Source organism: Podarcis muralis, chromosome 16 (genome assembly GCF_964188315.1).
Source record: "Podarcis muralis chromosome 16, rPodMur119.hap1.1, whole genome shotgun sequence".
Classification (NCBI taxonomy): domain Eukaryota; kingdom Metazoa; phylum Chordata; class Lepidosauria; order Squamata; family Lacertidae; genus Podarcis; species Podarcis muralis.
In genome coordinates, this window is record NC_135670.1 from 1509199 (window position 1) to 1521369 (window position 12171).

Consider the following 12171-nt stretch of genomic DNA (forward strand, 5'->3'; position numbering starts at 1 on the left):
TGATGATTTTACTGATTACAGTGGTACTGATGATGACAGTGATAGCTCAAAGAGCTCGGTTGATACAGTCATTGAGAGGAAATCTCACACAATGGATAGACCTTCACAGATGAAGGATGAACCACTGTTTACCATTGGTACTGGTTCTCCTGAGAGTCCAGAGGCTGAACCAGTGAGCAGAGAGGATCAGCACCTCATACGCAGGTCTGAGAGAGTTACAAAGGGTGTACCACCCAAGAGGTACTCAAAAGAATTTGCTAACTTAGCTGTTGCATGTATTGCTGTTGTACACAACCGAGGACAGGTTGAAGCTGTGTCTAAGTCAGAGACAAAGACACAACAGAAAGTTGCTAGCCAAGGTAATGCAGATGCACTCATTCCTTGGAAGCCAGACAACCAGAGAGGTACACTGGGGAAACCAGTGGCGGGGAGTTCCAAGGGTGGAACTGAAACAACAGGGGAGTGTTATATGTATAACAACTGTTTGTTTTCTTCTCTGGATCGAGCTTTGCTCGCAACACGCATTGATTCTTTTGGGGGAGGATGTTACGAAAAAGGAGCAATGCAGCAGCGAGCTGCAGATGGCTGGAAAGCCAAACAGGATGTTGATGTTTGGGACTGTACCGTGGGAACAAAGGGACAGTCTATTCACTGTACTGAGCACCGGATGTTAGCTCAGAGTGTCATCTGACCTGTACTGGAAGTACAGGGGTTGTGTTCTCTCTCTCTGCTGTTGGTGTTTAGAGAGTGCAGACACGTTTCTCTGTACTGCTGCAAAAGACAGAAATAAAGGCATGTAAATACATTTCTGTCTGTCTCTTTCCCCTCCCTGGGGATGGCAGGGAGGAGGGCAAGAGTGGTGTGTTCTTCTCACGTTGAAGAGGATCGCCGATAGAGGCCTCGCCTGTATCTTGCCGGGAGTCGCAGACGGGGAGGTCAACAAGGAACTCAAGCCGGGTGCCTGGAGAGTGGCCAATTCCTCTGATAAGGCTTGATTCCGACAGTTTTCCCTCTTCTCCCTGGCAAAACATCCACAAAAGAGACTTTCTTTTGGGAAGGAGGCATATTTTCCCTACCAATAAGACGAAAAAGGAGGGAGGCAAATATTTTAACAGCAGCAGAGTGACGGTTCTTGTCTAGTGTCAATAAGCAGGGAGTTCCAAAGAGTAGTGCTGCCAACCCTGAAAGATTGATCCGTTGGAAGTGCAAAGCAAACATTTTGGCATTTATACATGAGCCAGTTCTTCTTGCTCTTTGGTTCCATCTTCGTTTGTTTCTATCCTTGCTTCTTCTCCTCACCCCTCATCATACCGTGGGATGAGGTGGAAAGTTTTTGAGAAGCTTGAACTTGTGTTTAGTCTCAAGGGGCAGAAGATCTCCAGGTGTCATGTTTCAAAAGGAGAGACACAGAGAGATAGTCTCATTTGGGGCAGGATCCCAGCTTCAGCACCACCCAAATCCACCCCAGAGTGGCTTGCTCTCCCTCTGAACTTCTCAAAATAAGCTGGGCTAGAGACCCTGGAGGCACATTTGCCCACAGAGACCTTCCCTGGCCCCATTAGCTAAAGTGGTGCTTCAGGTTAAGAACAGTTTCAGGTTAAGTACGGACCTCCGGAACGAATTAAGTTTTTAACCCGAGGTACCGCTGTACCGTGCTATATTAGAAGCAACAAAACTTGTTTTGATGAATTGGAAGAGCTGCAAAAAGATTCCATTGAGCACATGGATTGATAATATGGACAGATTAGCTACATACGAACGAATTAAGCGATAAGGCGGATAGCAGTGGGAAGCGGAGGGAGGAGAGGGAGGTGGGAAAATATTGTTAATAAGATGCAGTCATAGGTATATCTTTGTATTCAAATCTGAATTGTCAAATTGTGTTATTATTCTTATTATATTTTTGTTGTATGTGTCTTTCGTGGTTGTTGTTTGTATCGAAAAAAATGATTATTATTTTATTTTATTTTTCAAAAAAAAGGTTGTTTTCACTCTTCTCCCTGGCAAAACATCCACAAAAGAGATTTTATTTTGGGAAGGAGACATATTTTCCCTACCAGGGAGACTAAAAAGGAGCGAGGCAAATATTTAACAAGAGCAGAGTGACGGTGCTTGTCTGGGGTCAATAAGCAGGGAGTTCCAAAGACTAGTGCTGCCAACCCTGAAAGATCGATCCCTTGGAATTGCAAAGCAAACATTATGATATTTATACATGAGCCAGTTTTCCTTGCTCTTTGGTTCCATCTTCGTTTGGTTCTTTCTTTGCTTCTTCTCCTCACCCCTCATCAAACTGTGGAATGTAGCTGTGGTCTCGGATGAGGGAGGAGGGGGAGAGTTTGTGAGAAACGTGTATTTTGCCTTAAAGCGGAGAAGTTCTCCAGGTGTCATGTTTTAAAAGGAGAGAGAGAAAGACAACAAGTGGGGTAGGATCCCAGCTTCAGCACCCCCATATCCACCCCAGAGTGGCTTGCTCTCCCCCTGAACTTCTCAAAATAAGCTGGGCTAGAGACCCTGGAAGCACATTTGCCCACAGAGATACTTCCTGGTGTCCACAGGGTCCCATCTCCGCTCCCCTCCATTTTACCAAAGCAATTTTACTTAATTTAACACATTTTGTTTTATTTTCACTAATGTTTGTATTGCTTTGTACACTTTATGATGTATGCATACAAAACATTCATGCTCTGATGTGCACACATTTTCCCAGTACATGCATGTTTGTACATATTAATTGTCTGCTGAACAGCAAAGCAAAATTCAGACAAGTGTGGATTTCATCTGTCATGGATGGTTTAGCTAAGATTCCTGCATTGAAGGGGGGTTGGACTAGATGACCCTTGGGAACCCTTCCAATTCTACCATTCTATGATTCAAACTAAGTGGTAAAAGCAACATAGATAGTAAACTAAACATATATACAGTAAAGTTAATGCCTCATGTTGTCGTAGTGCGAAAGATAGGGCCTTCAACTGACTTTCAGACGTTTTGAAATTCTGTGTGGGCACCACGTGAGCGTTTCCTGTCTTTAGCTGACAGCTTTCTCAGACTCGAAGACGGTTTCACTATATCAATTGTTTTGCAACCTTTCCCTCTTAAACCAAGCTTTGGGGCTGTGCGCTGCAGCATTTCTTATGCCTGGGAATAAAAGCAGAAGCCTGTTGCCGTACAACTGTGGGCAAATCAACTCTCCACCAGCAGAAGCCACACTTGAGGCTCCCTCTATTCCTGACCAGAAATATTCATGAATTTTGTGAGCAGGAGCCTCATGATCCTTCTCTCTGGTCTATTGATCTTCTCTTCCCTGGGTAAGTCCTTGCAAAGAAAAGCTGAATGCATAGGGTGAAAATATAGGTTTGCTTGGTCGTGAAGGGGAAAGTAACTGACAATGCTGAGCTCATCTGGAGAATAGGTCTCCTCCCTGAAAGTCCCTCTCCCCCCCCCCATCTCAGGGTCAATGTGTTTTGGCACCTGCTGGAGGCTCACATTCCACTGACAAGAGACCCCACCCCTCCAGACCTTCTCCTCTTTCCACCACTGCTTTCTCATTCTGGCCAAATCATGGTGGCTGTCATGGGCCCAGGGGGTTGGGGCGCAGGCCAGAGGTGGCTGGGGACAGGGAGGAGAAGCCCCAGAGGGACCGGCTAGACTGGGACAGACCCTGAGGAGCTCAATGAGCAATGCAAGGGGATGATCCTAGAAAGGTCTTAGTGGCCACTGTGGTCATGACTCCTCCCCAGCACTGTCTGCCAGGCTATCTAGGCAATGAGCAACATCCACAACCTTCGTTCACCCCTTGGTTCATCACACACCCAACTATATTCTTAACTACCACGATCCCACCACCCACAGGAGAGGCATCTTCCCACAAGAGGCAGTGATGACCACCATCCTGAATGGCTTGAAAGAGGATGAGATACATGTTTGGAGGAGGAGAAGACTGTTGAGGGATTCTAGGCAGGATGGCTCTCCTCTGCCTCCTCCATTGGAGGCAGCAATGCTTCTGAATACCAGCTGCTGGAAACCACAGAAGGAGAGAGCATTCTGGCGCTCAGAAGAACAGAATTCCAGGCTAGTTGAGCCACTGACAGGATCTTCTTAGGTTCTGATTTTCCTGATCTGCCTCTTGAGTTAATTTTGGGGTTTGAGGGCATATGAACATTTCTTTGGGGTTCAGTGACATATAAGTTTTGCATCTTTGAACCTCTTTCAAGCAAATAAAAATCTGGGCAGGTAGAATGCTCTTGTTGTTGTTAAACTTGTAACAGCCTCCTCAATCTCCAAAAGCTGCCAGCTCTTTTCATTGCTTTTGCTGTGCCCATATCTGTCACAAGACTTTTGTTATTAGCCAGTCTTTGCAAAGAGAGCAATTCTCCTCTGTTATGTACTGAATTGAATAGGATCCAAACTGCAGCAGTCTGATTGGTCCTAGAACAATAGGATTCAGAATGCAGCAGTCTGATTGGTCTTAGAACAATGCAGCAGTATGATTGGTTGGCAGGAACCACCCAATCATGCTCCAGATAGAAGTGAATCCGCAACCTGATTGGCTTACAGTAGAATTCCAGAATTAGCCAATCATGTGCAGCCCATTGTGTAAATAATGTATATAAAGCAGACCCCTCAGACATTCATTCATTCCTCCTCACCACTATGAGCTGAATAAAGAGCATGAAATCACTTTGCGACTCTGAGTATATTTCACTGGCGACGAAGGTGGGATCCCGCTGAGCTGACTGCCACACACAGCACCGCAGCACCGCCACCTGCCGCACCGCTGCCTCGCACCGTGTATCCAGGCTTCAGCTCCGGGACACAAGGAACTCAGAATGGCAACTGACAGCAGCTTCTCATCGTTCAACCCAGCATCTGGAGACTGGGAAGCGTACGCCTCCCGTTTTACCTTCCTCCTAGAAGCCAAAGGGGTCACCGATGCAGAAGACGCCAAGAAGAGGGCAATATTCTTCAGTGTCTGCGGAGAGGAGACGTTTGAAATCGCCCGGGCTCTCCTTGCACCTGAAGACGTCGCTACTGTTCCATACAAAACACTAATGGAACAGCTGAAGGGGCACTTTTCGCCACAGCCCTCAGTGGTGGCTTGTCGAAATGCCTTCTACGCAAAGCGGCAAGCCCCTGGGGAAACCATAACTGGGTTTGTGACCTCTCTTCGCCAAGCTGCCCGGTTCTGCAACTTCTCAGAGCTGGAGAACATGCTTCGTGACCGCCTCGTCGGTGGCCTGAAGGATGAGAAGCTGCAACGACGCCTCTACGCTAAGAAGGACCTAACGTTCCAGGTCGCTCTGGAGGAGGCCCTGGCAACGGAAGCTGCCGAGAGGTCGACGCAAGAGGCACGTCTGAGCCAGCCGTCCCAACCGAGGGTCCACCACGAAGACCTCACCGACGACTCAGGATCCGACAGGGAGGAGGTGCACAGAGTACAGCAGCGCACTCAAGCAGCCCACATACCACAGCTGCCTCGACGAGAAGGAGGGAACTGCGCAAGCTGTGGAGAAAGTCACGAGAGGAGGACCTGCCGTTTCCGCAACGCAGAGTGCAGGCAGTGCAGAAAATTGGGACACATCGCCCGGGTGTGTCGGGCTCGGCCCACCCGACACCAGGCATCAGATGACCAATCCAAGAGCCCCAGGTCCCGGGGCCCAACGCACCAAGGCAACTCAACGGAGCTCACGGACTTCCAGGTATACCAGTTGCCCCACCCCAACGTAGAGAAAATTTATGTAGAGGTACAGATAGAGGGGGCCCCATGCCGCATGGAGCTTGACACGGGTTCAACTCTATCCATAATCTCGGCAAGGACCTTAAGGAAACTGTGTCCTACTGGGGGTCCCAAACTCAGGCCAGCCCCATTCACCCTCCGGGACTTCCAGAAACGTAAGGTCCCCACAATGGGGGTGGGGACCTTCAGGGTGCAATACCGAGGGCGGACGCGGCAACTGGACTTGCTTGTGGTCAAGGGCCCCTACATTAGCTTACTGGGATTGGCATGGTTTGGACCACTGGGGCTAGCCATCACCGGGGTGAACCACATGAGCTTACAAGTGGACGTGGACGCCATATGCAAGGAATTTCCGGGGGTTTTCGATGGGAAATTGGGACAGTATACGGGGCCCCCCATTGCTCTACAGCTTGACCCCGCAGTACGACCGGTCAGGCTCAAGGCCCGCCGGGTCCCGTTCGCCCTGAAACCCCGTATAGATGAGGAATTGGACCGACTCGTGGAGCAAGGAGTGCTGGAGCCGGTGCCTAATGCCCCCTGGGAAACTCCAATCGTCACACCCGTCAAGCCTAATGGTTCGGTCCGCATCTGCGCAGACTACAAATGTACCATAAACAAGGCCCTCACGGCCCATGCATACCCAGTGCCAGTGGTCAGCCATGTCCTTGCCACCCTGGCTGGGTCGAAAATTTTTGGCAAGCTGGACTTGGCCCAAGCATATCAACAGCTGCCAGTAGACGAGGCTACAGCAGAGGCACAGACGATTGTGACACACAGAGGAGCGTTCAGGGTAAAGCGGCTGCAATTCGGGGTCAGCGTGGCACCAGGCATATTCCAGAATCTAATGGACTCTCTCCTTAAAGGGATTCCTGGTGTCACCCCCTTCTTCGATGATGTGTTGATTGCTGGGCCCACACCAGAGGAGTTTGAGGACCGCCTCCGCACCGTTCTGCACCGTTTCCAGACGGCGGGTCTCAAGGTGAAGCGGGAAAAATGTCTACTAGGAGTGCCTCAGGTGGACTTTCTGGGATTTATGGTGGACGCAGAAGGGGTCCACCCGACTGGGGACAAGGTACGGGCCATTTGTGATGCCCCAGCGCCCAAGAACAAGACTGAACTTCAGGCCTTCTTGGGACTATTGAACTTTTACCATTCCTTCCTTCCCCACAAGGCGGCGGTAGCGGAGCCCCTACACAGACTCCTGGACAAGCGGGCCCCTTGGGTGTGGGGCCAGCATCAGGAGGCCGCATTCCAGGCAGTCAAGGACTTGCTTGTCTCAAACTCGGTCTTGGCACACTTCGACGAGAGGCTGCCGGTGGTGCTAGCATGCGACGCCTCACCCTATGGCATTGGCGCTGTCCTGGGACACCAACTCCCAGATGGAAGAGAGGTACCAGTGGCATACTTTTCCCAGACACTCAACGAAACCGAGCGGAACTACTCGCAAATCGACAAGGAGGGTCTGGCAATCGTGAAGGGAGTAAAAAAATTCCATGATTTCCTGTACGGGCGGCCCTTCACCGTGGTGACAGACCACAAGCCGTTGCTTGGCTTGTTTGCCCCCGAAAAGCAGACCCCCCAAGTGCTGTCTCCTCGCGTCCTCAGGTGGTCAATTTTCCTTGCCAGCTACCAGTATGCACTGATTCACCGCCCTGGGAAGGCGATGGGCCATGCGGACGCCCTCAGCAGGCTACCACTACCGGAAACAGGCCCCGACCCAGCACCTGCACAAGAGGTTATGAGCCTGGAGCTGCTTCCCGACCGCCCCATTCAGGCACAAGAAGTCGCACACCATTCCAAGAAAGATAGGGTCATCTCCCGGGTCCTGGACTGGGTGTGGAGGGGATGGCCCAGCAGCAGCCCCGGGCCAGAATTCGCCAGCTACACAACCCGCAAACATGAACTGTCAGCCCACAAGGGGTGCCTGTTATGGGGAAGCAGGGTCGTTGTTCCCCAGCCCCTCCGCAAAAGGGTCCTCACAGCCCTACACGAGACACACCCAGGGGTAGTAAGAATGAAAGCCCTTGCCAGGAGTTATGTGTGGTGGCCGGGGATTGACGGAGAGATAGAGGCCTGGGTCAAACACTGCCAGGCCTGCCAAGAATCCCGCCCAGATTCCCCAAGGGCCCCAGTCCAGTCCTGGGAGTCCGCCCGAGCACCATGGTCACGCCTGCATGTGGACTTCGCTGGCCCCTTTCAGGGGAAAACATTCTTCATAGTGGTGGACTCCTACACCAAATGGCTGGAAGTCGCACTGGTACCGTCCACTTCTACGTCCGCAGCCATCCGGGTACTACGCAGGCTGTTTGCAACCCACGGGCTCCCTGACACTCTCGTCTCAGACAACGGGACTGCATTTACGTCAGGAGAATTCCAAACCTTCACAGCGCAGAACGCCATCCGCCACATCCGTTCAGCGCCATTCCACCCGGCCACCAATGGCCAAGCAGAACGCATGGTGCGGACCACCAAGGACACCCTTCGCCGCATGACGCAAGGGGATTGGGAGTACCGCCTTGCCACATTCCTTCTAGCACAGCACAGCACCCCCAGCTCAACGACTGGCCGGAGCCCCGCTGAACTACTAATGGGTCGGCGCCTTGCAATCAGATTGGACCGCCTTCACCCTGATAGAGCTCAGGATGAGGTAGGGGTGGGGGAAGGCAGGAACCCCCGGACCTTTGAGGCCCAGGACCCAGTGTACGCAAAGAATTTTGGGGCAGGCCCTGCATGGGTACCCGTCACAGTCACCAGGGTCACTGGCCCCGTGTCGTACGAGGTGCTAACAGATGGGGGGCAATGCTGGCGCCGCCACTGCGACCAGATACGGCGACGATTCCCGGGAGAAAACCAGGAGGAGGAGGACAGGTCAAAGGAGTCCCAAGGGAACAGTGGGGCAGTGAGGCCCATAGAGCAGCAAGGGCAAGCAGGAGAGGCAGAATCAGTAAATACAGAGAGGACCCGTGAGGCCGAAAGGACACCGGAACCAGAACTACGACTGAGCGAGCAGGTTGCACCAGACCAAACAGCCCCATCACAGCCAGCATCCTTGGAACGCGAGCCAGAACCTGAACCCCAGACCAGGGAACACCCCAGGCCGCAACGCACACGTAGGCCGCCGGCATACCTTGAGGACTATGAATGCGACCTCCCGGGCAGGACTGGAACTTAGAGGGGAGGGGTGTTATGTACTGAATTGAATAGGATCCAAACTGCAGCAGTCTGATTGTTCCTAGAACAATAGGATTCAGAATGCAGCAGTCTGATTGGTCTTAGAACAATGCAGCAGTATGATTGGTTGGCAGGAACCACCCAATCATGCTCCAGATAGAAGTGAATCCGCAACCTGATTGGCTTACAGTAGAATTCCAGAATTAGCCAATCATGTGCAGCCCATTGTGTAAATAATGTATATAAAGCAGACCCCTCAGACATTCATTCATTCCTCCTCACCACTATGAGCTGAATAAAGAGCATGAAATCACTTTGCGACTCTGAGTATATTTCATCCTCCTCCCCTACAAACCACACCCAGGGGCACAGTTCCGTAGAGAAGCAAACATGGCTTTTTATTGCAGACGTTTCCTCTTCAGAATGTTGCTGTACTTTCCCACACTTTGTTCTGAAGAGCAATAAGACCTGTGCCAGCAGCTGGTTTCTTCAGGAGGTTGGGGAAGAGACTGACCATGATTGTCCTCCCTGACATTTGCCTCTTGCAGTTGCCAGACTCCTCGGGAGAAGGATATGGGAGCCAGCTGTATGCCATCTTCCCCTCTGAGCTGTATTTAAGCCAGGCTGCTTGGAGTGTAGCAAGAACAGGGCCAGAAACGTTTTTGTCAGTTATCTCTTGTGTAGCTTTGCATTTGCACAGACAAGCGGAGACTCCGCAACTCCGGGCAACACCCAAGTGGAATAATGACTCAAGAAAATGTGTTATGGGATTAAAATTTTGGCCACAAATTTATTAAAACTTCAGATTTAGGGGGACCTTGGCTTAGGCATTGGGCATTTATCCCTCCCAGTCCCCGGCCAGCGATCTGGGGAACATCAGGGTTATCCAGAATGTGTGGGGATTGAGCTGGCTCTGGAGAGCAATGACAACCTATTGGCATATGGCCAATGCCTCCCCTCAAAACAACCCCTTTAACAGGGAACCCTGGGATCGCCACCACAGGGGGGACGTGGGTCACCCCTTCATGCCCCTCTCCACAATTTAGGGAAGATAGACTAAAGGTTTCTACCCAAGGCCTGAAACCACCAAAGTTGGGACGTTTTGCTACGGGGATGGCAAAACCCGCCAATGCAGGAAAATTCCATTCCGGCCCTTCAACAGCGACCTTGACGTAGCAGCGCCCGCGTACCTGTGAAGAAGAGGTTAACCTGCAAAAGAAGGCTTAACTGAGGGAAGGGAGGGTGGGAGAAGCTGTGAAGTGGCCTGAGAACTCCCAGGTAAGTTCCGGCCACTATTGTGTGGGCTGGGCGATCCCTCCCCTTACTTGGCCAACTCTCTCCTGGCAACGCCTCCACAGCTGGGATTGGGCAACTGGCAAAGGTAGGCCTCTAGGTGTCCTGCCTGGCAGGGGCGATTCCAGGCTGTACTGCCGGAAGCCGCATGGGATGGGGGGGGGGGGCTGCGCGCGACCACGCAAAAGGGGCCCCCTGTTTTATGTGGGGAGCGGTCATTATGTACTTAAGCCCTGATTTGGGGGGCGGAGTTTAATATTGAATTTATTCTGTACTTGCCAAATTGTTTATTTCTGTCATTTTTTAGTTTACTGTCATATTCTGTATTTTGTACATTTGTATTTCCAGTGCTCTGTGCTTTGAAAGTTTGCTGTGATCCACTTTGGGCTCAGCTCCTTGCGGAACAGACACATATCAATCAATCCCAGTCAAGAGACAGCTGCTTACTGGTTACCAGTACTTTTCTTCTGTGGGGACGCAGGGTTACACATACCCCTAAACATTTTGTGAATCTAAGTTTGGCCTCATTGGGGGCCATATTTCAATATGAGTAGGAAAATGAGTGTACCTCTAAACATATTTTTTTAGAAAAAAAGCACTGTTGGTCACTGGAACCCAGTTCCCCGTGAGGGTGGGGCAATGCCACAGTGATCTTTGTTACTGAGCTCAGTTTGTAGGAGAATCTGCACATATGACGAAGGTGGACGTTAGAGAGCTCAACCATAGGTGGTGCCAGACAGCGGCGTAGCGTGGGTTGTCAGCACCCGGGGCAAGGCAAGTAATTTGCGCCCCCTAACCCGTGGATTTGCGCCCCCTAACCTGTGGATTTGCGCCCCCTAACCCGTGGATTTGCCCTAACCCCAGATCTTGCGCCCGGTGCAGCCGGCCCCCCCTGCACCCCCCCACGCTACGCCACTGGTGCCAGAGTCGATGAGAGGGAGAGCCAACTAATTCTAGTTCTGTCCCCGCCTGCCCTACTGAGAGCTACAAGTGTAACACAGATACTAAGGAGGAGGCAGCGCCTGGGCTAGTTTAAAGTAAAAAAGAAGATGGCTAAAGACAGACTGAAGCTGGCAAAGGCAGTGCCCCACTCACCCTCAGGGAACAGTCTCCACTGCTGTGAAGTGTTGCTGCACATTTGCAACTGTTCATCTTCTTTACAAGGGTTTTGCAGGACTTCGAAAGGTTGGTGATCTCCAAATGTTGGTGAGAATCAAACACCTAATCTTAATAGAAAACTTTAACAGGTACACAGGAAGGAGTACAGCAGGTGTGCATTTCTAAAACACATAGAAGAACCCTGAGCTCACAACTCTTTCTCCTCCTCCACTACTCCTTGCCTGGAATTACCTTTGTACTTGTAACAATGTCCTTCTCCTACAGGAAAGGACCACGTTAGGATAGCTAGGAGAATGTAATAAGTGTTTAACTCAGGAATCCCCAGCCTCCAGATGTTTGGCCTACAACTCCCATGATCCCTAGTTTACATGACCAGTGGTCAGGGATGATGAGAATTGTAGTCCAAAACATCTGGAGGGCCGAAGGTTGGGGGTGCCTGGTTTAACTAGAGAGTTGAGCAGTTCAAGTGGGTTGATGTACAATTCAGCAACAGTTAAGATTAATCGTGGAAATTGCAAACTGTAGAATGATGTCCCTCCACACAGAGATGCACCTGGAACCTTTATTGCAGAATTTCCATTATATGCCAAAGATTCATTCCTTTACCCTACCATGGACATCTGCAATATCATTCCTATTACATTTTAATGCTGCATTTTAAATTATTGTAACCTGCTCTGGGAACCTTATGAAGGAGGATGGATAAGGAGTTAAAAACGTTAATGGTTCTAATTTTCAACTTCTTCTTCCTCCCCTCCTCCTCCTCCTCCTCCTCCTCCTCCTCCTCCTCCTTCTTTGTTTTTCCCCACCACCACCCTCTCCTCACCAGACACTTTAAGCCATGCAGTAGTAGA